Source organism: Moschus berezovskii, chromosome 9 (assembly GCF_049115385.1).
Source record: "Moschus berezovskii isolate FMDL1 chromosome 9, NW_MosBer_1.0, whole genome shotgun sequence".
Classification (NCBI taxonomy): Eukaryota; Metazoa; Chordata; class Mammalia; order Artiodactyla; family Moschidae; genus Moschus; species Moschus berezovskii.
This window is the reverse complement of record NC_142468.1, coordinates 2,620,184-2,645,315: the sequence shown is the minus strand read 5'-3', so window position 1 is coordinate 2,645,315 and position 25,132 is coordinate 2,620,184.

The window sequence follows — 25,132 nt, the reverse complement described above, 5'->3', positions numbered from 1 at the left end:
GCCATTCCCCTCTCCAATGCATGAAAATGAAAAGTGAAAGTGAAGTTGCTCAGTCGTATCCGACTCTAGAGACCCCATGGACTGTAGCCCACCAGGCTCCTCCATCCATGGGATTCTCCAGGCAAGCGTACTGGAGTGGGGTTCCATTGCCTTCTCCGATTTAGCAAACTACTAAAGGATAAATAGTAGTAAAGAAAAAAAAAGAAACTAGTCAATCTATTACAGTTTAACTCCTTCTTCCCCCTACCTTCAAAGTGAAAAAACAAATGCTCAAAACCAGAGTGATTCTACAAAGGTAACTCAGGTTTGATTTTAATCATCTAGCAGCTGTTCCTTCAGTAAATGCGTAAGAGGAAACCCCTAAGCCAGTGGTTCTCAGGGTTTGTATAAATAGAGATGGCTGGGCCCAACCCTCAGAATTTCTGATTCAGTGAGTTTGGGATGGGGACCAAGAATTTGCATTTCTAACAAGTTTCCAGGTGATGTGGTCCAGAGACCATACTTTGAGAACCACTGCCTGTGGTGAATGAATCTGCCCCCATTACACACAACTGTCAGTATTTGGTGATTTTCCATTTTCTTTTCGTGCTTATCGAAGAGCACAGTTCTGGGACCCAGTGAAGGGAGGGCTGGTCCTACAATTTCCTGATTACCAAGAAGTGGTAATTTTTGATTCAGAAGGATATTGTTCAAGAAAGCCTGTTTCTGGAGACACGAGTTTGACCCCTGGGTTGGGAAGGTCCCCTGGAGAGGGAAATGGCAGCTCACTTCAGTATTCTTGCCTAGGAAATCTCAAGGATGGAGGAGCCTGGCGGGCTACAGTCCATGGGGTCACAAAGAATCAGACATGACTGAGAGGCTAAACAGCAACAACAAAATCTCCAATAATCTACATAATACCATATTAACATCCTAGGGCACAATGTCCGAGGGTGATAAATGATATAAGCACAACTTTTCTAGCCATTAATACATATCTGTCTTTAACACTGTTTAAAAAAAGAAGAAGAAAGCCTGTTTCTGATGAAGGAATGTCCTAAGTGAAAGTGAAAGTCACTCAGTCGTGTTTGACTCTTTGCAACCCCATGGCCTATACAGTCCATGGAGTTCTCCAGGCCAGAACACTGGAGTGAGTAGCCTTTTCCCTTCTCCAGGGGATCTTCCCAACCCATGGATTGAACCAGGTCTCTCGCATTGCAGGCAGATTCTTTACCAGCTGAGCCACAAGGGAAGCCTAAAATGTTCTAAAGTAATTTTTAAAAACTAAGTAAAAAGAAGAGGAGGGCAGTTGCAGAAGCCAGGTCATTCCCGTGGAAACGCTGGTAGACCATGCCTCGGAACAACCTTCTCTTACTCCACTTGGGAATAAATTAAACATTCTCTGACATTCATAAGTCATTTCATAAACCACTTAAGAAATTCTGAGGTTGCCAAGTGGATTAGACAGAACTCTTTGTTTCAGCTTTTTAAAACCCTACATTAAAATAGACTTGCGAGAAAAAAAAAAAGTGTGTTATTGATCCCTGTAGCTTAAATCCCAAGGGTTGTTAACTGTAGGCCTAACCAGGACCCAGGGATTCAAAAAAAAAATCCCACAGTAGATGGACTGATGAAAGAAACGCAGGCAACAGAAGAGTTTATTGCCAAACTGGAATACAGAGAATCAAATGATTGTATCAGGGCCCCATCTCTCTCTCTCTGCTCTGTCTTCCTCTGGGATGCTTCACTCTAGGTGGCCATTTAACACTCAGCAGGGTCTGGAGGCTGGAAACTTATAATTGCCTTGATAGCCAAGAACCCTAGTAGGAAGAGAACTCCTTTCCACATCACTAGCCAGAATCCCAGGTTTGACTCCCATTGGCCAGTCTGCAATCAAGTGGCCATCAACATCGAGCCAATCCATGCCCAGAAGATGCGCTGCTTTTTCAGAGCTCTGCTCTGATTGGCTAGACCAGCTCACAGGGGTGTGGCCAGCCCCGCTCCAATCGGAATTACCGAGCGAGGGGGCGGCCAGGCTCCACAGAGGAGCGCGGTTACAAAAAGCCAGGGAGGAGCCCGGGCAGACGAAAGTAATTTGTGAACCCAGAGCTGTTTTTATCTTGTCAGATTAATAGTACATTAAATAAAATAAGATAAATACAATTACTATGTAATTTCATGATCATTTCCTGAAGGAAAGCCCATTTTAAACATGGAACAAAAACAGAACAGAAATTATCCAAACAGAGGGTTCTCTTTTATTTAAATACAGGTAGCTTTATACAAAGCTTGATGTATTTTCCTCTTTTCACAAAAACGTCGCTCAGGTAGAAAATGCATTTACTTTCCGTGTCCCCAACTCCCACCCACCAACAGGCACTGTGCCTAGAGGACACAAAAATATTTTCTTTAAAAACTGAGTTAAAATAATGAAAGTTGCTATTAATATATGATCATGAATCTGAGCTATATTATACTCATCTCTATACCAAAGCAATCATACAATATAATTTAATTTTTTTTTTTTTATGGAAGACAAGGCCCATGAAGGCAAATGTGCCTTGGACCCAGGAGAGTTATAATATGGTCCTACCTGCATCTCCTTGCCTCAAAGCCCTTTTTTACATTTCTGGAGGTGAGTTGTTTTGTCATCTCCAGAAAAGTCAGCTGTGCGCCCATGTTGGCGTCACTGTGTAACCCCCCCCACCCCGAGGAGCAGCTGAGTCTCCACGGGGCTTGCTTAGGGGGACTTGCCCGGTGGTCCAGTGACTGGGACTGTGCTCCCAATGAAGGGGGTCTGGGTTTGATCCCCGGTCAGGGAACTAGATCCCACATATTGCTGCAACTAAAGGTCCCCGAGGGCTGCAGCAAAGACTGAGAATCCTGCGTGCTGCAAGTAAGACCAGCACAGCTAAGTAAATAACCAAAAAACATTTTTATTTTAAAGGCTTAATGGGGACATGGGGCAGCTACAAGGAGGTGAGACAGGGGCAAGAGATGGCTTGGCGTGTGCTGGAATGAAATTTCCTCCACGACCTTATTCCCCAAATTCATTTCTCATCCTAATACCTACACTTCATTCCCTGGTATTTCCCTCCATGCCAGGTTCAGGCAAGCTAAGAGAAACTTGTCCAGGCCTCTTGAGTTGGCTCTCCCCAGCCCCTCACCACCAGCTGAGACCCTCAGCGGTGAGCTGACTCCTACATTCACATAAGGGAGAAGGGAAGCTTGAACCCAGGCCAACCCAGATCCAGAGCCAGGATCTTAAATGCTGCCCCACATGGCTGCCAGCTTTCCTGAAGCCCCAGCTTCCGTGTTCCTCCTGGAGTGGAAGGGGAGGCAGTGGTCGGTGGGGTGCTGTGGGGTGGGTAGAAGTCCCTTCTTCTGATGCCCCATGTCCTTTCTCCTCTACCAGATCGCTGTATTTCATGGGGAAGAACACGTTGTCTTCGTAAAACAGTTACTCATAAAGTCAAAATTTCCTACCTTCTCAGACTGATTGTTTCCAGGCATATATTTTTTTTGTCCTCTCACCTGTGATTTAATTTTTTCTGTCTAGTGACTCTTGCAGCAAGCTCCCGTTAGCTCCGAAAGCCATCTACCCACGCAGCTGAGCTTGACTCACTCACCATGTGTTTATCCGCGTGGCTCCGGGCGCTCACATCTTCCCCCAAACCTCATCCATGGGCCTCTAGGACACCGGCAACGGTATCCTGAATTCCCCTCCATTGGCACCCCTTCCCGGCTTCCTGCACTCAGCCTGCTATAATTAAACAAACAGGGTTATTTGTGACATCCTGGTTTACACATCAACAAGCTATTTTCTCTGATTTTGCTATGGATGGATTTGCTCTGCTTACATCAAACAAAAACAGCTCACCCCAAAATGCAGAATGAGCAAGGCAGAGGAGCCGGGCCAGCAGTTGCCTCATTCCCTGGAGGCCACATCCAGCCTTGCCTTTCCCAGACTTCCTGCCTTGGGGGAGCCGGGCCGGGTGACTCAGGGGCAGATGGCCCCAGAGGGTCAGAGTTCTGAGCTGGAGGAGACACAGACCCACAGGGAGGTCAGACGGGAGTTTACTGTGGCGGATTCCAGACTAAACAGCCTAGGGGAGCAGTAGAAGTCTTCGGGGTTCCCTCCGCAAGTGTGTCCTAGGCTTCTAGAAGTGTTTCTAGAAATCCATCACTTTGTAGGCTTTGCTCTGCGGCCCACGTCTGCCGGCAGGGCTGGGGCTGGGGCTGTGTCCATGGCCCACCGCCTCCTCCGTCTGCCTGCAGGAGAAGGACTTCTGAAAGGCTAAGTGCTTCCTGCCGCTTGTCAATTTAGATGGGCGGAGCCTCCTTGTCTTCCAAAAGAGTCCTCAAATGGCTCCTTGGCCCTTCTAAATCCTCCCGAATCCTGCCCTGTCTATCTTGCCCTCCATCTCGCCCCACTCCCTACCCCAGGAACAGGCACTGCTAGCTTTGCAAATGCACGCTTTGGCCAAACCCCTCCTTCAACCATGGACAGACTCTCTCCAGCCCCCTCTGCGTGTTTCCTCTCCAGTCCGTCCTTCATCGGGCTCCTCTCCGCCCTTGACCAAGCCCTCCTCTCTCTGTGTTCTGCCTGCCCACACCCCCATCTCCGTTACAGACGGTCGGCACCGGGTCACGGTGGCCTTGCTCTCTGTCAGGCCCCAGGGTTTGCCCACACGCCCCACGCATCACAAGTCCTCCAAGATGCAGCCTAAATGAGTGAAAGACTCTCCCTTGTGTCCAGCATCTCCTGCAGAGTAACTGGCTCTTTTTGCAAAGCCCAAAGGTATGAAAAGGTATGAAAGCAGAGACCACGTTTTTGCTCCATGCTGGAAACAGCTCGAAGGTCCATCCACAATAGAAGAGATGAATATATTGTGGCAGAGTCAGAACTAGGAAGGGTTTGCGCTCTGCATGACCGCCTCCCTAGACGTGGCTGCATTTCCCAAATGGGGAATGAAAGGTACCACTGGACCAGAAGGAGGGGAGCCTACAGGATCCTATTTACATAAAGTACGCAGAGGGGTAAAATAAACAGATGCTGTTAGCAGTCAGGAGAGGGCTTCCCTTGTAGGGGGTGATGGGGGGCATGGTCCGCCTCTGCGTCTGGGAGCTGGGCACTCAGGGACATGCAGCCGGAGAGGCCCCTGAGCTGTGCGCAGGAGTGGGTGCCTTCCTCTCTCATGTATCTAGGAATACATATCACATATATATACCTTGTCATGAAGGCTTGTGACACCACATCTGTGGCAAGCCTTAACTCAGTGGCCAGGGCAGTGGACAGGGAGGCAGTGTCCACTCTTCCCCCATCCCCTCGGGGTCAGCCAGGTCGAGAAGGGATGGCCAGCCCCCAGCCCCTTTGTCCAACTCAGCGAGGCTCTGAGATTACCTCTCAGGGCTGATGTCACAGCCAGCCAGGACCCCGATCCTTCTCCTCTTGAAAGGGCAAACATTCATTTGCTGCTTTCTGCTCCCGATTTACCAGCATTGTGAGAAGCTGGCTGAGAACACTCTGCAAGGTGAGTGATGAAGGGAAACATCATACAGGGCACGGGGGAGCCCAGGAAGACCTGCTGCCTCCCCAAACCCCCTGGCCACGCAGCCTGGGACAGGACAGGGAGCCCCCTGGGCCTTAGCCTCCGCCTGCCGTAGGGCGAGAGGGAGCACTGGCGTGTCGGGCAGGCTGCAGGCCCGGGAGGCGGCAGGGGCCTCGGAAGGGCCTGCACTCTGGGTCAGGACTCAGACTCAGAGGAGCCTGGCAGCCTCTGCTTCCTATCCCTGTGGCGGTCTTTTGCTGGGGCTGCCAGAACCACGTACCCCAGTCTGGGGGGCTTCACCATAGCCTTGTCTCACGGTGCTGGAGGTTAGGAGTCAGAGATCAGGGTGCCGGCTGGCTTAACTCTTTCTGCCGGCCCTGAGCGACAATCTCCCCAAGCCTCTCCCCACCCTCTGGGACATTCCTTGATTTGTAGGAGCGTCACACGCGATCCCCACCTCCCTGTGTGCTCAGCGTCCTCACGGAGTGCGTGTCCGTGCCCCGATTCTCCCTCCGCATTAGGGCACCAGTCATGGGGTTTCCCTGGTGGTCCAGTGGCTAAGACGCCACACTCCCAAAGCAAGGCCCCTGGGTTCAGTCCCTGGTCAGGGAACTAGATCCCACAGGCTGCAGCTAAGCCCCAGTGCAGACAAACAAAGAAAAAGGGGGAAAAGAAAAGACACCAGTCGTGTTGCATCTGGGGTCCGACTTGCTCTAGTACGACCCCAGCTTAATGGATCATGTCTCCAAAGTCCTCCTTCTCCAGTGGGTCACGGTCTAAAGTGATAAGTGTTAGCCGCTCAGTCGTGTCCGACTCTTTGTGACCCCATGGATTTTAGCCCACCAGGCTCCTCTGTCCATGGGTTGTTGCAGGCAGGAATACTGGAGTGGGTTGCCATTTCCTTCTCCAGGTGACCAGGAATGCCACATATGAATTTGGAGGGGACACAATTCAACCTGGGACAAGGTAATCAGCCGCTTCTGACCTCAGTCTCTTTGCTTCTGAAGTGACTGATGATCTTGAGGGATGAACGGCACAAGACACATGAAGGTCCCTAACGCACAGTTCCAGGTGCTTCGCAGAGTGGGGACTCGGTCCTCAGCGGACGTGTCCGAAGCCCAGCCCTTGTTCCTTTCCTCCTCCCCACCTCCCTCTGGGCCCGTTGAGCTGACAAAGCGATTAAGCTTAACGTATGCATTGAACCTAGGGACTTCCCCGGTGGTCCAGCGGCGAAGACTCCTCCTCGCTTCCAATACTGGGTGGCAGGGCTGTGATTTCCATTCCTGGGTGAAGAGCTAAGATCCCACATGCTGCATGGCCAGATTAAAAAAAAAAAAAGTCTGGATCTATTCTCTAAAAGGAAGCTGGCTGCTGAAGTCTGTTTGGGGGCCTTGCTTTTGTACTCCTGAAATGGGAACACATGTGTGACTGTAAAGATACAGGATGCGAAGGCTGCCTGGAGGGGACCGCTCTTCGGCACCAGTCAGGACCGCAGGCAGCGGCGGCGTGAACAACAGCACCCACCTCTCTCCACCGCCAGCCCCCACTCATCGGCTTCGATTCACAGCCTGTGTAATTCATGTCATTAGTTTTTTCCATTCAGCACGCTGCCAATTTCTTCTCATTTTTTTCCTGGAAATCTCTTGTGTGTGTCTTCTAAATTTAAAATAAATACACTGTACAAAATTGGATGCTAACCAGACAACGCTGGGCAATCATACGTTTTCACTGATTCCGCAGATGTATTTGTCTCAAACATGAGTGGGAAAGGTCTCTGCATGTTCCGGGGGAAACGTTAAATGGCTAAGTTTCTCTCCGGTTCTTCGACAGCAATATCAGTCTTTCGACTGTTTCCTTTTATGATCTTACTGGAACGATGAAAGTCTCTTGCACCAAAAACAGACATCCAAATTGTTCCAGTTGCTACCGTTTCTGTGTTCCCAGGGTTGACTGGAAAGAGAGTTAAGTATAGGACTCAAGAGACCAGAGATCTGGCCTCAAATCCAGCACTAGGAAAGTGTCGCTGTTCAGTCCCTCAGTCGTGTCTGAATCTTCATGACCCCATGGACTGCAGCGCACCAGGCTTCCCTGTCCTTCACTCTCTCCCGGACCTTGCTTAAATTGATGTCCACTGAGTCAGTGGTGCCGTCCAACTGTCTCATCCTCTGTCACCCTCTTCTCCTCCTGCCCTCAATCTTTCCCAGTGTCAGGCTCTTTTCCAATGTCAGCTCTCTGCATCAGGTGGCGAAAGTATTAGAGCTTCAGCACCACTCCTTCCAAAGACTATTCAGGGTTGATTTCCATTAGGATTGACTGGTTGGATCTCCTTGCAGTCCAAGGGACTCTCAAGAGTCTTCTCCAGCATCACAGTTCAAAAGCATCAGTTCTTCGGTGGAAAGTATGGAATAGCAAATTAGCTTTACATTGTGGACTTCAGTTATGCAATGAAGAGATTGTTCCAGACCTTTTATTTTTATTTTTCCTCCCAAAGCATGGGATGCATCCTTGAGATGTACTCAGGATGACTTTTTAAGGACAGGAAGGTGACAGGAAGTAGCAGAAGACCTTGTGGGAGAGACAGAAACTCACTCTAAAGAGTGTATTTGCTTGCTGACATTTCCCGGCTCTCTGGCTGATGGGTGGGGCCACGTGACTGGTCCTGGCCCGTGAGATGCGAGCAGGAATGATGCGGCATACTGCTTCCGGGCTGAGCCGTGGGAAGCCCGCACACAATTCTCCCAACTCTCTGCCCCACACGTGGTGAGGGAGGCCACTGTGTATGCAGAGGATGCAGCTCGGAAGGCAGGGCCTTCATCAGCCTGAGACCCGAGTGGCTGGGTGGAGCAGGGCCCCTGTGGGATAAGTGAGGGATAAGTGAGCTTTCCTTGTCCCAAGACACTGGGGCTTCCCCGGCGGCGCTGGTGGTGAAGAACCCGCCTGCCAGTGCTGGAGACATGAGAGACGCAGGTTCGGTCCCTGGCTGGGAAGATGCCCTGGAGAGTGGGCCAGCTACCCACTCCAGTACTCTTGCCTGGAGAACCCCAGGGACAGAGGAGTCCGGTGGGCTGCAGAGAGCTGGGCACGACTGGGGAGACGGTGCAGCAAATGTGAAGACACTGCGGCTTCTTGAAAGGTGCAGCAGGTCCCAGCCTGGCTGGCCCAGATTTTACAGTGGAAAGTCATTTCCTTCTAAACTCTCCCTCACTCTTCTCATTTGTTGTCAAGGAGAAAGTCTCTGCTGTGGATGGAAGGCCTCGAATAGTCTTCTGACCCTTATCATCTCAGTTCTCAGCCGAATGATCGCAGACTTTGGGCTCAGCATCCTTAGCTGGCAGTCACACCCCGTGTATTAGTCTGCTTGTGCTGTCAGAGCAAAACCCATCGACTGTGAGTCTCAGTCCTGTCCGACTCTTTGTGACCCCGTGGACTGTAGCCCGCCAGGCGCCTCTGTCCGTGGGACTCTCCAGGCAAGAGTCCTGGCGTGGGTTGCCATTCCCTCCTCCAGGGGATCTTCCCGACCCAGGGACTGAACCCAGGTCTCCTGCATCGCAAGCAGATTCTTTACCGTCTGAGCCCCCAGGGAAGCCATAGACTGGGGGCCTTAAACAACGGAAATTTATTTCCTCGCAGTCCGGGAGGCTGGCAGTTCGAGGTCGAGGAGCCGGCAGGGCTGGCTTCTCCGTGGCTCGCAGACGGCGTGTCTCCCCGCCCTCTGTTCAGCTGTTTCGACTTTGTGTGTCTGCTGTTTCCCTGTGTGTCCTCTTCTCGTAAGGACCGTAGTCAGATTGGATTGCGGCTGAATTTAAGTTAATTACCTCCAGAGTAACTAACTGGACTGGACTGCACTCTGCCTGTACTGTGCTCAGAGTACAGTCACGTTCTGAAGTACTGGGGGATTAAGTTCAACATAAGAACTTGGAAAGGGGGATACAATTCAGCAAATAACACCCAACTAGATTTTAAGGATAATATTTAGTGTTCGCTGGCTTTGGAAGGGTGACAGTTGCTTTACTAATGCCTTGCTGGTTTTCCATTTATGATTGTATACACATTTTTCTTAAACTATAAACGTATCTAAGTAGTAGAAAGGCTGATTTCAAGAGGCCTGTACGAATTACTAGTATGCCAAAACTTGTCATGAGAGATGCAAATGACTGCATTCGGGGAGCCATTAGCTAGGTGAGTTCTAAAGCCCGTCCCAATTCTGACAGCTTTTTTTTCTTGTGCAGTTTACATTGTATTCCTCTTTGCATCACTTTAATGGTGTACCTAGTAAGTGTTTCATTGGGGTTGGACACCAGGGGGATTAGAGAGTCAAAAGAATAGTGATATGAAGGCAGAGCAAAACAATTCAGTTCTGCTCGGAAAATCAGAAGGGCTTCCCGGAGGTGGTGACAAACCAGATATTTTGGGTTTCTCAGACACACCCAGACCCACAGATCGCAAGCCTCTCATCCTTGATCAGTGTTTTCTAAACTTCGAATGTGTGCATAGCCCTGAGAGAGGCCCTCCCGAGAAGATACTGTAACTTTAACAAGTGAGAGAAAGCTAGTTAGCAGCAAAGAAGACAAGCTTAAAATCCGTGACTTACACTTCAGGTTATAATTCCTCCAGAGATGATTTTAACATGTTCAGGTTTTTCTCCCCCCTTGATTCGGAACCTTACGTTTTCTTAGAGCCTAGCCGTCTGATCCGAATACAGGTTGGAAAAATTCAGTCATAACTGTGAAACTGTTTTCTTAGTCAAATGTAACCGCAGAGGAAAAACCTTTCTTTGAATAATCTCCTCTGAGGACAGAGAATTTATTTGGGGGGTAGTTCATTCAGTGTTCTCATCACTGGTCCCTGATTCAGCCATCCAGTAAGTTGTTGCTGTTCATCTGCAAAGTCATGTCCGACTGTTTGCAGCCCCATGGACTGCAGCACGCCAGGCTTCCTGTCCTCCACTGTCTCCTGGAGTTTGCAGCCCCATGGACTGCAGCACGCCAGGCTTCCTGTCCTCCACTGTCTCCTGGAGTTTGTTCAGATTCATGTCCATTGAATCGGTGATGCTACCCAACCTTCTCATCCTCTGCTGTGGCCTTTTCCTCTTTCCCTCAGTCTTTCCCAGCATCAGGGTCTTTTCCAGTGAGTCAGTTCTTTGCATCAGGTGGACAAGGTATTAGAACTTCAGCATCAGTCCTTCCAATGAATAGTCAGTGTTGATCTCCTTTAGGATGGACTGGTTGGATCTCCTTGCAGTCCGAGGGACTCTGAAGACTCTTCTCCAGCACTACAGTTCAAAAGCATCAATTCTTCAGTGCTCAGCTTTCTTTATGGTCCAATTCTCACATCTGTACATGACTACTGGAAAAACCATACTTTTGACTAGATGGCCATTTGTTGGCAAAGTGATGTCTCTACTTTTTAGTACGCTGTCTAGATTTGTTATAGCTTTCCTTCCAAAGAGCAAGCGTCCTTTAATTTCGTGGCTGCAGTCACTGTCTGCAGTGATTTAGGAGCCCAAGAAGAGAAAATCTGTCACTGTTTCCACTTTTTCCCCTTCTATTTGCCATGAAGTGATGAGACCACATGCCATGATCTTAGTTTTTTAAATGAAATACAAATATTTATTGCACTCATACTAAAGTGAGGCTTGTTCTAGATACTGTGGGGAATCAGATTGGCTAGGGGCCCTCTCAGGGGGCTTAAACTCTAGCAGGAGAGACTGACAATCAGCAATTAGGTAAATGAGAGGACAGCAGTTAGAACAGATGCTCTGACAGGATTACAATGAAATGGGGATAAATGGAGAGGGGAGGGTGGAGGTGATGCTCTGGGTTGGGAGGTCAGGAAATCCTCTCCAAGGGGCTCTTTAAGGTGAAGTGTAAGTGGCAGGAAGAAGCCAGTGGGAAGAGTGCTCCAGACCTAGCAGAGAGCTGGGTGAGGGGCCTAAGGCAAGGGTGAGCACACACGTTTGAGGAGCAGAAGGCAGACCTGCTTCTGGGACTTCCCTGGCGGTCCAATGGTTAAGACTCAGCGCTTCCACTGCAGGGGCACAGGTTCGATCCCTAGTCTGGGAACTAAGATCATACATGCCACAGGGCTCAGCCAAAGAAAGAAGAAGCAGGCCTATTTCTCCAGCACAGTGGGCAGGGCAGAGTGGTGGGAGTGGAGGTCAGGGAGGAGGGCGGGCCAGGACTCAGTCTGATCATTACTCCAGGAAGATGCACACAGATACAGCTTTCCAACATTCCCCAACATCATTTTCAGGCATGCTCTCTCCTCTCATGCTAATCTCCTAGCCTTTAACTTATTTATTTTCTCTTAAAAATGTATTTAAGTCATTTTCCCTTCCAACCAAGATGTGCAGTCCTTTCCTTTCTAGAGAGTAGTCAGCTACTAAACTTGATTTTGGAAGGTAGCTCATTTGTTTCATTTCTATTAGCGAAGCAATTACTCCTTTTTTTCTATGATAACTTCCCTGGTGGCTCAGAGGGTAAAGAGTCTTCCCGCAATGTGGGAGACTCAGGTTCAGTCCCTGGATTGGGAAGACCCCCTGGAGAAGGGAATGGCAACCCAGTCCAGTCTTCTTGCCTGGAGAATCCCAGTGATGAGGAGCCTGGCGGGCTACAGTCCACGGGGTCACAAAGAATTGAGTTTCTAACACTTTCACTTTTCACTGTACGTTTAATGACCGTATTGTTATTTTTGTGGAGAAGATGGTGCTGCTGGAACCATAGCCGTGAACTGCTCTCTGGAACCGCGGGGGGTTGGCACGAGCAGTTGATAAGCTGGCAACAGTGGTCGCGTGTTGCCCCTTCGTTTCTTCAGCCTCTAGTCGCGTGTTTCTCTCCATTCCTACTGCCGCGTCCCGAGCCAGGCCTCTTTATCTCACAGCTGGGTTATTGCAGCAGTTGGTCCCCACGCCTCTAAGCTGTTTTCTTTCTCATTTCTTCTCTGTGATGCAATCAGATTCATCTTCCTGAAACACCTCTCCAGTCGTATCATTCCTCCACTAGCCAGCCTACAATGGGTCCCCTCTGGCTCTCAAATCAGGCTCCTCCGTCTGGCACCCACCCTCGCAAATGTAGCCTTTCAGATTTATGTGAGTAAATATGGCATTTCTTTCAAGGCAATGTGTCTCAGGTTCCAGCAGAACACCCTTGATTTGTGGAAAACATTCCTCATCCTGAAAATGTCAGTAGCACCCATAAGAATCCATAAAAAGTGGAGAAGCAAACAACATTAATAGTATATAAAATCAAGCAGTTCTATCAAAGTCGCCAATCAGTTGAGACAACAGGATCCCCACACACCATACAACACAGCTCCTATCAGGTGGTCTGGTGGGTGGGGTGGGGGGGCAGTAAGATGAAAACTGAGCCTGAAGTTCAATTTACACAAAGGAAATATTCCACTAAGTTAAAAGATTGACTGTATGCGCGTGTGAATCAGGGAAATGCCGAATTCATTTTGAAAATATATGCTCTAATCGAAATCAATGTCAAAAGATATTTGGAAACAACCCACATATTTTCAAGTGCAGTGCGAGATCTTTGATGTAGCCATTGAAGCCTCAATAAAGTTAAAAGACTGTAAAAACACCGAGATTGATTGCAGAGAAGAAAGCATTTAAATGAGAAATTAATATTGAAGTGAGAAATTGATATGAAAGATACTTAAGAAACCCACGCATTTGGAAATTAAATGTCCGCTGTTAAACGACGGGTCTATCTGTGCTGCGTGCTCAGTCACTCAGCTCTATCTGACTGCGACCCCGTGAACTGTAAGCCATCAGGTCCCTCCATCCATGGGATTCTCCAGGCAAGACTACTGGAGTGGCTTGCCGTTTCGTCCTCCAGAGAGATCAAACCTGCATCTCCCGTGTCTCCTGCCTTGGCAGGCAGATTTTTTACCACTGAGCCACCTGGGAAGACCCTGGGTGTATCTACGAAGCCATAATAAGGACAAACACAAAATATTTGTAACAGAATAAAAATGAAAAGAGAATTTATCAGAATTTGTTGCATGCAGCTGAAGCCATTCAATGCAACTAAATACAACGTGGAATCTTGAATAAGGTTTTGAAAACATAATGGACACTAGCATAAAGTTTTGTGAAATTTATTACTCATCATAATACAGCTATTATAACAAATATGTCCCCAGACTTCAGCGATTTGACATAATAGTTTATTTCTTGTGTACAGAACAGTGAGCAGGTATCGCAAGGCAGGTGTTTCTAGGTGGTGGACAGCTTTCTTCCAGGGGGTCATTCAGAGTCCTGTTGTCGTCAGCTTCATCTGCTGGGGGAGGGGAAAGAGCCAGCAGAGCAAGGCACACCTAATTCTTGGTCCAGAAGTGATACCCATCACTGGGGCTCAGGCCCGCTGGCAAGAGCAGTGGCAACTGAACACAGATGGGGAGCTGAGAAATGATCTGGGAGCTGGGGAATGAGTCCGTCAGGGTGGCCACATCCCAGGAACATCCCAGCCTATGGGAGAGGGACCATGGGTTTTGACGGGGAGCTAGGAGCTCCTGCTATATAGCTCTAGGCTGTTAGCATCAAGATCAATAGTAATTTGGGCCTCAGGCTAAATATTACTTGTTATGGCAGTCAGACAGGACCTGAAAAATAAAAACAAAGCTATTATTACCAAAAGTTTCTTTTTTTCTCACACCCCTTCATCCGGTTAACTCCTACTGTTTCTCCAGATCTCAGCTCAGCTGTCACCTCCTCTGTGAAGCCCTTCCTGGTGTTTCTGCTGAAGTCACATTTCTCTTTTCTCTGTGCTTCTAGCCCTACACACTTCCTAGTTGTGGCACTATTCACACTGCAGTTTACCTTTGTGTGTGTACATTTGTGATTAGATGAATGTCCATCTTCTCTATTAGCCTCCATGTTCTATGAGGACACTAAGTCAACTGTTTTTCCATCACCTGTTTTTTTTTTTTTCACAGTATCTAGCACAGGGGCAGGCAAGCAGGAGGTGATCCATTTATAACTATTGGCTGAATGAATGAAATAACATTCCTTTTTCATTGTATAAAGTATAACACGAAAACTAATTTTAAAAATCATTGGAAGCCTCCTCTATTAGTTATTGCTGTGTAACAAACAATTCCAAAAATCTCAGTGGATTGCAACAACAAATGTTTATTTCCCACTCAGAGATCTGTGAGTTAACTGCTGTGTCAAATCCAAGTCTACCCCTCATCTGTCTTGACCAACATCTGATCTTTTAAGATCAGCCACTACCCAGGGCAGGTTCTTCTCACGCTGCCAGGTGGGAATGCAAGCGGTCAAGCCAATCCACTTAAACAACATTTAAAACCTTTTCACTGGCTATCGTGTATGTTTTGACTTCACCTTCTATTGATGATGTTAACCAAAGCAATACGGCTGTGCGTGACAAGGGAAGACTGCGTTGGGAACTTCGGCAAGAATGGGGAGAGACGGAAGAATTATGGAAAAGAGCCAACATGGTGACCCCACACGTCCACTTCTTGACTTTTTCCTCCATATATGTTTAAGTATTATGTACATATATGTTATGTATATTTCAGACCAAAGCATTGTCTTTTTTTTTCTGGGCCACACCACACAACACGCAGAATCTTAGCTCCCCGACCAGGGATCAAACCCAAGCCCTCAGCAGTGGAAACGTGCAGTCTTCACCACTGGACTGCCAAGGAAGTCCCCAAAATACTGTCTTCTAAAGGCAGAATATTTAAAGTTACAAAAATCCTGAGGGGAGGGGTAAAGTCAATATTACAAACTCCAGTGAATATAAAGTATTTTTATACTCCAGTGATCCCCCCCCCCAAAATGCAAAATAAAAAAAATAAAAAAATAAAAAACTTTTCAATATAAACAGTACTGGAACCATGCCCTGGCTTTATTTACAGCTCCTTTTAAAAATAAATGAAATGTGACTCATTAATACATACAGCAGGAATAATGAAGCTGTGACTTCCTGCCTTCAAAAATTGCTATTCCCAAACTGTTCTGGAAAACACACATATGCAAAAGCGTTTCATCACCACTCGAGCTGAGCCTGGTGCTTGACAGCTCTCACTGATGAGAAGCCCTTTCATCTCTCAGCAGTTTACGTCTTTTTCAGCAGACGCAGAAAACAGCAGGTCATCTCTACCACGGACCCTTCCTTCCAATCACCTTTGTGTGCCTGGTGAGTGGCAGGAGCCGAGTTCTTCCACAGATCAGCGCCAACCAAGTACTTAAAAGGCCCCCTCTCTTCCTCTGCAAGCTCTTGGTGTATTCAAATACAACTGATGCCTTAATTCCTGACTTACTGAATAAGAAGGAAATGGTTTACTATGATCTTATGTTGAAGCTGCTCAGATGTAGGGGTGAAATGTGAATTACAAAATCAAGGAGGAAGGGCTTTTAAAATACCTCTTGACGTGTTCATATTTGAAGGGGGAAGATGTACTTATTCAAACATTTATGTTGCTACATTTCCACTTCTATCAAAGGTAATAAATAATGCAAGTGGGTTCTTCGACCCTAAGTTGCCTTTGTGTTATTTTTGGCTATAATCTTTCTGTCTTTAATTAAAAGGACGCTAAATTAAATATATCAAAGATTCAAGGCTCAAGTTGATAACCATAAATAGAAATTACAGATTTCAAGCAACCCAAGGCCAGCCTGACTGACCCAGTCTCCACGGCCATGTGGGAGATGGTGGGTGGGAGGGTGCCTGGCCCCGAGCTTAGCAGTTAATTCCCTGCTCCGTAAATGTGAGTCCAAACTATTCCCTTTCATACTGTGGTGTTGGAGAAGACTCTTGAGAGTACCTTGGACTGCAAGGAAATCAAACCAGTTAATTCTAAAGGAAATCAACCCTGAATACTCATTGGAAGGACTGAGCTGCAGCTCCAATACTTTGGCCACCTGATGTGAAGAGCTGACTCACTGGAAAAGACCCTGATGCTGGGCAAGATTGAAGGCAGGAGGAGAAGGGGACAACAGAGGATGAGATGGTTGGATGGCATCACCGACTCAGTGGACATGAGTTTGAGCAAGCTCTGGGAGATAGTAAAGGACAAGGAAGCCTGGCGTGCTGCAGTCCATGGGGCTGCAAAGAGTCGGACATGACTTAGCAACTGAGGAACAAAACTATTCCCCTTTCTGGCCTGAGCGGGACTGAGAGTAGGGTCGTGTAACTCTCTTTGGAGACACTGACCAGCAGCGTGGTGGTGGAAAGACAGTACTCGTCACCCATCTTCGCAGACACTCTTTGGGCCATCTTTAAACCTATCAAAAGTGAGACCTGAAAGGGCTTTTTTAAAATGTGAGCAATCTGTGATGATCTTTATTTTTTTGCTGCGCAGCATGTGGCATCTTAGTTCCCTGACCAGAGATGGAATCCGTGCCCCTTACGTTGGCAGCATGGAGTCTTAAGCACTGGACCACCGGGCAGGTCCCAGCGCCCATGTTTAACACAACCCTCGGCGAATTCCACCTCACCCCGGTCCTCTGTGCTCAGACCCCACTTTATTCTTGGGCTTGACGTTCTTCAGCCTGTGGGCGTCACGGAACCCTCGGCCTTGCTAACCGCCTTCACAACTCCATACTTCCAGCTAATCAGCAGATGCTTCTTTTCCCTGAAAGACAGCAAGACCATGCACGCGTGAGTGTGCCCACACGCTTGTGATGTGCACGTGTCTGTGTGCTCACGTGTGTGTGCGTAGTCACTAGGGAACAAAGCATCATAGATAAATCAGGAGCCAAAAAGAGGTAGTGACACGTGGTTCTATCTGACGCTGGAAACGCTGGGACTTCCAGCTGTTTTCAGAGGCAATGGTTGTTGAGTTCATAAGAAAAACAAAACACCTTGAGAGATCCTGGGACATGTCAGTCAGTAACTAACATGGCCCACTGGTTTCAAGAACTGTTTGGAGTGGAGAACATATTGCAAGAGGAGATTCCCGACCCGCCACTCTTTTCTGCAAGCCTATTAAGCTAATGGTTTTAACAATGTCTTTCCCCACAGCCAGCCTGCCTCGGGTATAGACTCTGCCAGACATGGTTACTAAACACCCAGAGACTCAAGCAATTAGAGAAGATGCTATTTTTAAGTTCTCTTGTAGAGTCTCCTGGGCAATAAGCTGGCTAGCATCAGCCTCGGGGCTTCTGGAAGTTTCTGCTCTCAGCAGTGTGAGCTTTGATTTCCTTCAGGTACCCCGGTCCCTTCTGCCCAGGACTTACCTCAGAACTGGCTGCCCGGTGGGGCACAGGGCGTTGCGACTCCTGGGAGGATGCTCAGGAATCCGCAGCGATGCGAGCCGAGTCCCGAGTGCTCCTGGGAGCACTCTTTCTACAGCCGCCACTGGGCGATGGGCCGACGTTCCCTTGTTTGCCTGGTCCTGCCCGTGACCCACAATACAGGTGTGTGAGGCATCTGAGTTTAAAGCTTCCACCTGAGCCCGTGGCAACCGGTGCCCTTGGGCAAACTTTCAAAGTGGATCCATTGCTTCTCTTTAGGAGGGCTTTTCTCCTCTGGACCTTCTCTCTCCAGAATCCTACTGGTTGCCCTTCAGCCTCTCCCACCCACACCCCTATTTCACCAGGAGGTGGCACTTCCCTCAAGCGCTCTCTGATTCTTTCATCCCTGTACCCCCCACCTGCTCCCTCTCTTCACTCCCGTACCCCTGCTTCTCTGCCCTCCATGGGCATTTGAATTTGCAACTGCAGTTCTGGGCAGAAGCCAGCCTTCCTCTCCAATCCTACTTATCCACAAGGCATCGACTCCTTGCAGGATACCAGGGGCAGATGTATAAGGTGGGTAATCTGGGTGGGAGGAGAGAATGGGCCACCTGCTTCCCCCACCCTAGCACTAGCCCCCCTGGCTCCCACCCGAGAAACAGTGAGCATCATTCCCGTGAGAGGTAGTTATCCCAATCAGCCCCGCACTAGCAAATGACGGTGGGGGGATTCCCCTCGGGAATGCGTCATATCCATCTTCTCCCAGTCACACACAAGCTTTATTTAGCAGGTCAAGTTGTCCTCAAATAACCAGGAAGAAAATACGCTGACACATTCTGGAACTTATTTCCTACAGAATCTGAATTCTCTCCACCTTACTCCAGCCCACAAATATGGTGTCTACAAGGGCGGCTACTGGGCCAAAGGACGTCTTCCTTTGAGATCTTCGAGAGGAGGGCTTTTCTGGGGGGCAGACTGGCCCCACGCCCAGGCGCGTGATGGGATTTCAGCTTTCCCCCAACCCCTCATATATGGAGAATATTCTCCCCACTGAAACTACACAGCTCTGGCCTGGTGGCTATATGGTTTGAATACAAATTTATCATTTTTGTCTACATTATATCTTGTTCCAGAGAGGACTTGTGGCAATTTACAGATACACAAAATCAAATGAAAAAATTACACATAAATAAAAATCAAATCCAAGGAAAATGTCAATAAAGGTAGGTGAGGGAAAGGCAGGATTCAGACCAAAGGCTGGAGCTGCGTTGTGTTTTTTAAATTTTGGTTGCGCTGGATCTTTGTGGCTACACGTGGGCTCTCTCTGGCTGTGGGGACTTGGGGCTGTCCCGTGCTGCGGCGCGAGGGCTCTAGGCATTCAGAGCTCAGTATTTGCAGCTCATGGGCTCAGCGGCTGTTGCGCGTGGACCATAGTTGCTCCACAGCGTGTGGAATCTTCCCCGACCAGGGATCGAACCCGTGGCCCCTGCATTGGCAGGCAGATTCTTATCCACTCTCAGTTCAGTTCAGTCGCTCAGTCGTGTCCGACTCTCCGCGACCCCATGAATCACAGCACGCCAGGCCTCCCTGTCCATCACCAACTCCCGGAGTACACTCAAACTCATGTCCACAGAGTCGGTGATGCCATCCAGCCATCTCATTCTCCGTCGTCCCCTTCTCCTCCCGCCCCCAACCTTTCCCAGCATCAGAGTCTTTTCCAGTGAGTCAACTCGTCGCATGAGGTGGCCAAAGTATTGGAGTTTCAGTTTTATCATCAGTCCCTCCAATGAACATCCAGGATTGATCTCCTTTAGAATGGACTGGTTGGATCTCCTTGCAGTATAAGGGACTCTCAAGAGTCTTCTCCAACACCACAGTTCAAAAGCATCGATTCTTCGGCGATCAGCTTTCTTCACAGTCCAACTCTCACATCCATACATGACCACGGGAAAATCCATTGCCTTGACTAGACGGACCTTGGTTGGCAAAGTAATGTCTCTGCTTTTTAATATACTATCAAGGTTGGTCATAACTTTCCTTCCAAGGAGCTGATAAGTCCCTGGAGCAGTGTTCTGAAACACAGCTGCAAATCCTTCAAAAATAGGTTGTCTGGGCCCCACCCCCAGAAGTTCTGACTTAGTTGCTCTGGGGTGTGGCCTGAGCCTCAGAATTTTTTCAAGCTGCCCAAGTGAGACTAACTGCAGCCAAGGCTGAGAATCATTCCTCTCGAGTGGCGCCTACCACGGTGGAAATGAGAACACAAGCTGACATCCGAGCTCCCCAGGAGCAGAAGCCAAAAAGGGACACAGAATGTGCCATATGTCTCAGGAAACTCAAACAGGGGCTCTGGATCAACCTAGAGGGGTGGGAGGGGAAGGAGCTGGGACGGAGGCTCAAACGGAGGGGACACATGTGTACCTATGCCTGATTCATGTTGAGGTTTGACAGAAAACAACAAAATTCTGTAAAGAAATTATCCTCCAACTAAAAGATAAATTAATTTAAAAAAAAGGGAAACAGGTAAGTTTCATAACACACTGTCGCAAAGATAAGAGAGCTTTCTCTGCCTCTGAAGTCTGCAGGAAAAACGGAAACGTGTTCTTCCAGCATTTGCCGCACAGTTGCTTGTGAGCACATATTCTTTGTGTAGGTTTGTGTGCATTTGTACATACCTTCCTTTTTATGCAAATGAGTCATATGCTCTTCTGCAAACTGTTCTCCTGTTTACAAGCCTGTTGGCACCTTTGGATGTTCAGGAGACATTTGGCAACTTGACCGAAGAGTAATTCAGAAGAGCATGTGTGTGCATGCTAAATCGCTTCAGTTGTGTCCGACTCTTTGCGACCCCAGGGACTGTAGCCCGCCCCTTCCCGGGGTTCCCCTGTCCGTGGGATTCTCCAGGCAAGAATACTGGAGTGGGCTGCCATGCCCTCCTCCAGGGGATCTTCCCCACCTAGTGATCGAACCTGAGTCTCTCACGTCTCCTGCTTTGGCAGGCGGGTTCCTTACCCCTTGCGCCACCCGGGAAGCCCCCAGAAGAGCGGAGACGACCTCCGTCCTCCCCGTTAGTGAGTGAAGCAGTCACAATGCGTCTGTCTTTGTAAACGGCCTGCGCGGCCGCTGTCTCCTGTCCTTTCTCTGCCTTCCTCCCTTCTCGGCGTCCTTCAGTCCTCAACAGACGGTGCCCGGAAATCCAAGGGCGGTGAATAGATTACGTGGGCTAAACCCCTCTTACGGACCAGGGATGCCAAGAGTAACATGTGACCATCCTTCCTTTCCAGGGACAAAACTGGACACGTGAACTATGCCCATTACTCCAGAGGAGAGCCAGGTCAGAAAGAGGCCTAGTAGAGACAGCCAACCCCTTGGGGTGGAAGTGACGCCAGGCAGCTGCGGTCAGGGCACACCGCCCATCACTGTGGCCCTAGGAGAGGCGGACGGGGGCAGAACCCGCCTCCTCTCAAGCAGTTGCTGGTGCGTCTGGACACGCGGACAAGCTTCGCTCACCTCTTTGGGGCCGGGGCGGGCTTTTCAGTGACAGCTGTCCAGAGGCATTTCCGGCAGGAACAGCAAGGACACGTTCCAGTGTGGCTCGGTCTCGCCTTAAAGCAGAGAACGAAGGGCTCTGCTGAGCAACCCCGGTACCTTGGCGGCCTGAAACTTTCATCTCATCATTTTTGAAAAGAGTCTCCATAGACCTGGCACAGAAAACAGAGCTGCCCCTACCTTTGGCAAGACTTTGAAACAACATTCCTGCAATAGGGATGGAAAAGACAAGCTGACTGCTTCCTGATGCTTGAAAGAAAGCATAAAGGCCACATGGGAAAGAGCATTGTGTATTTTTCAGCTGCCACGTACCGGTGGGGCTATCACAATTGGCAAGGGGTTGACGTAATTCTGGATCAACTGGTAACCCCTGTTCTGAGGCTCAGTGCCCCCTGCTGCCATGGCTGACCCCACCCCGACCCAGCTGACCCCTGGCCTTGCTATGATCCAGCACCTAAGGGTTAGCACCGGGCCTCCAGGACACTATCCCAGACCTCTGTTCTGCCTAGTCATCGCCAGGGCTTTGCCAGCTGTTACTATTCTGCTGACCTTCCCCGGTACAACTGCAGTACCTGGAGCCCTGTTTGGCACTGGGTAGACCCTCTGTAAGTATTTGTTGGGTATGAATGACAGTTCAACCACACTGTGCCTGCCTTTTGATAAATGGACCACAGGTCTGAGCACAGGCTCTAGCCAGAGAACCGGCTGCTCTGTGGACTGAAGGAGCTCGACTGAGAAGGGTCACTTATTCCTGGAGGCTTGACGCAGCATCAGTCGGGACCCATGGGCAGACCAGGCATGATCCACCGTAAAGACAGCTAGATTCAGCCGGGGCTGTATCTTGGGGTCTGGGGACAGCCCTGGTTCATCTCCAAGTTGCCCTTGGCCACATCTCCGGGCTGAAAGGTGGTCACTGACAAGGCGCTCAAAACCACAACCACGCGGATGCTAAAGTCCGACCCGACTCAAGCTCGCTGCGTGAACGCTGATTTTGCCGGGAAACAGGGAGGACTCCCGCCCCTCCCTCTCCCCTTGCCTCTTTGCTTTCTCTTTTAAAATACATTCAGAAGTGCTTGAATGGCTGTTGAAGGAAATTATTGCTGCCGCAATCACTGCTCTCTGTGTGAAACGCCTCCAGTCGTCCGCGGCCTCCCTCCTGCGGGTGGGGGGACATTTGGATATTAAAATGCCAGCGAGCTGCATCTGCCGACAAGCAGCCACTAATCATCTCTTAAGGCAGCGGGGGACGCACCCCGGGTCCCCGGCTCACCGATCCCTTCCTTTAGGCGGGTTGCCGCCAGATGGTGGTTTCTAAGGCAAGGACAGCAGAGAACAAGGAATAGAGGTGGAAAAGGGTCTGGCAAGAGGCCAGCATGGAAAGAGCCATTTGCTCATCTTCTCTGCTCGAGGTGAGAACAGACCTGCTCACCTGGCACCCGGGAGGTCCGATTTTCAGCTAAGTGGTGCCTCGGAAGAAGCACGTGGACTTCTCATTTGCAGTTACATCCACAGACTAAACATTCTTTTTCTCTCCTTCCTCCTCCTCCTCCTTCTTCTTTTTTTAGTGCTCTTGTAAGTTAGGCAGCTCCGTGTGCTGAATTGGGGGAACAGCGTCCCTGGACCCACCGCCTTTCCATCCTCTGCACCGATCAAGGGTCCTGGCTTCCTCTGCCTCCCGCTGGAGTCTGGCACTGGGAGGGTGGGCATCTGTACTCCCCAGTCCACTCCCCGCAGAGACCCCACCGGCCAGCAGCATGCGTCTGCATGCCAGCCACCCTTCCTGTTGCATGGCCTTCTCCTTCCTGCCGCCTGGATTAGCGCGGCTTCTGGGCTCTGATGACTGTTACTATGCTTCTCCCCGCTTCAGGCCTAGGGCAGTAAGGGCTACTTCGCGGCCCGGACCCGAGGCTGCAGTCCGCTCCTTTCCGCATCTCCGCCACCGGTGTGACTGCTCTTTATCACAGTCTGTCAGATCACCCCGCTTGAATGTGCCAGCTGTCTCCTGCCGGCACCGGAGCGCTCAGGTCTTACGTACCCTCTCGCAGACCTTCTTACCAGTCCCGCAGTGTCTCATAAGAGTCTTCCCTCACCGAGAGTGTGCTTCGTGCTGCCCCTCAAGGCCACTCAGCTGGAATCTGTGACTCTGGGTGCAGAAAGCATTTCGGTCTCAGTTCCGAGTTTAGGTCTTGCTCACTGCCCAGTAGGGTCTCTGCAGCCTCATGGGGCTCCCTGAACCCTTTCTTCAGGCTCCTCTCATCTCCGGCTGCTTTATAAAGGAAAATTCACTTACCATATTTGTTTAAAAAGCACTTTGACACCTGTAATTTCATTTGAGCCTCAGAACATGGATTTACTTGGATCTGAATTATTCTAAGACATACGAAGAGCCTGCAAATGATAAGGCATCCAGCAAGGATGCCCTTGCGTCATCCTTTCGTATCTGAGACACAGAGGGTGCTCAGGAACGTCTTGTGGAGGTGTGGTACTGTCCCAGCTAGTGGAGCCTACGGAGCCCATCTACCCAGGAAGTCTGAGAAGCATGGCACTAGGGTGCTGCTGCCCTGTCTGGTCAGTTCTGCCAGCAAGAGAGGGGGAAGAGCATGGAAATGGCTCACCCCAAGTCTGACGGTGCCAGCCTGGAAGGGAACCCCTTTCTCCTGCTCACACTGCCTTGGTGAGAATGTTTCCGTACGGCTGCCCCTCGGCCACAAGGTGAACTGGGAAACGTGGTCCCTGCCTGGACAGCAGGCGTCCAGCTCCAGCGGGGCCAGCGTGCAGAGTGAGGAGCGTGAGTCTGGGCGCAGAATTCGCCGCTGTTGCCGTTCACCACACCTGCTTTCCTAAACACGCTCTCTTCCACCTCACGTCGGCCCCTCCGGGCTTCCCTGCTGGCCCAGGGGCTGGGACTCTGCCTGTCAATGCAGGGAGTGTGGGTTCCGTCTGTGATCCAGGGAGGACCCACATGCCACGAGGCAGCTGAGCCCGTGGACCTCAACCACCGAGGCCCCCTTGCCCGGAGCCTGTGCGCTGCAACAGGAAGCCTAGTGCGTGGCGACGAGAAGCCAGTCAGACGAGTAGCTCCTGCCCTCTGCAACCAGGGAAGAGCCGACGCGACCAAGAATTAAAAATAAATAAATCATCTAAAAGAAGCAGATCCCTACTTGCCCGCCAGTCTTTCCTGCTCCCTCAGGAAATAAATGCACAGGTATGTACCTTTGCTTTCTTTCCTTCCCTGCTCTATGATCTCAAGATCTCAGGTTGAGTTCTCTCAGTTAGAACATAGGGAACAATAGCAGACAGCCTTCTATCCCTGCCTCTGCCAGAAAGAGCTCCATGGTGTGGAGGAGGCTGCTTCATCCCCCCACCCCACCCTGTCCACAAAGGGCGGTGATATCTACCAAAGAAAATCGTTCCTGTCCAAGCACACCACGCACTCTTCACGAGCAATAGCTCACAGTCACTGCGGGCTTGCTGTGCTCCAGCACTAAGTTGTGGTGAGTGTCAGTCCACTTAACTCGCGGTGATCCTGTGCGGGAGGCACTGTTACTGCCTGCAGTTTACACGGAAAACAAATGAGGCGCAGCGCAGGTAAGCGACTCACCAGGACCTCACAGTCCGGCTCATAAACGCTGCTGTCCCGCCTCTTTCGTGCGCGCTAAGTCGCTTCGGTCGTGTCCGACTGCGCGATCCTAAGGGCTGCAGCCCACCAGGCTCCTCTGTACATGGGGTTCTCCAGACAAGAAGACTGGAGCGGGTTGCCGTGCCCTCCTCCAGGGGATCTTCCTGACCCAGGGATCGAACCTGGGTCTCCTACGTCTCCTGCATTGGCAGATGGGTTCTTTAC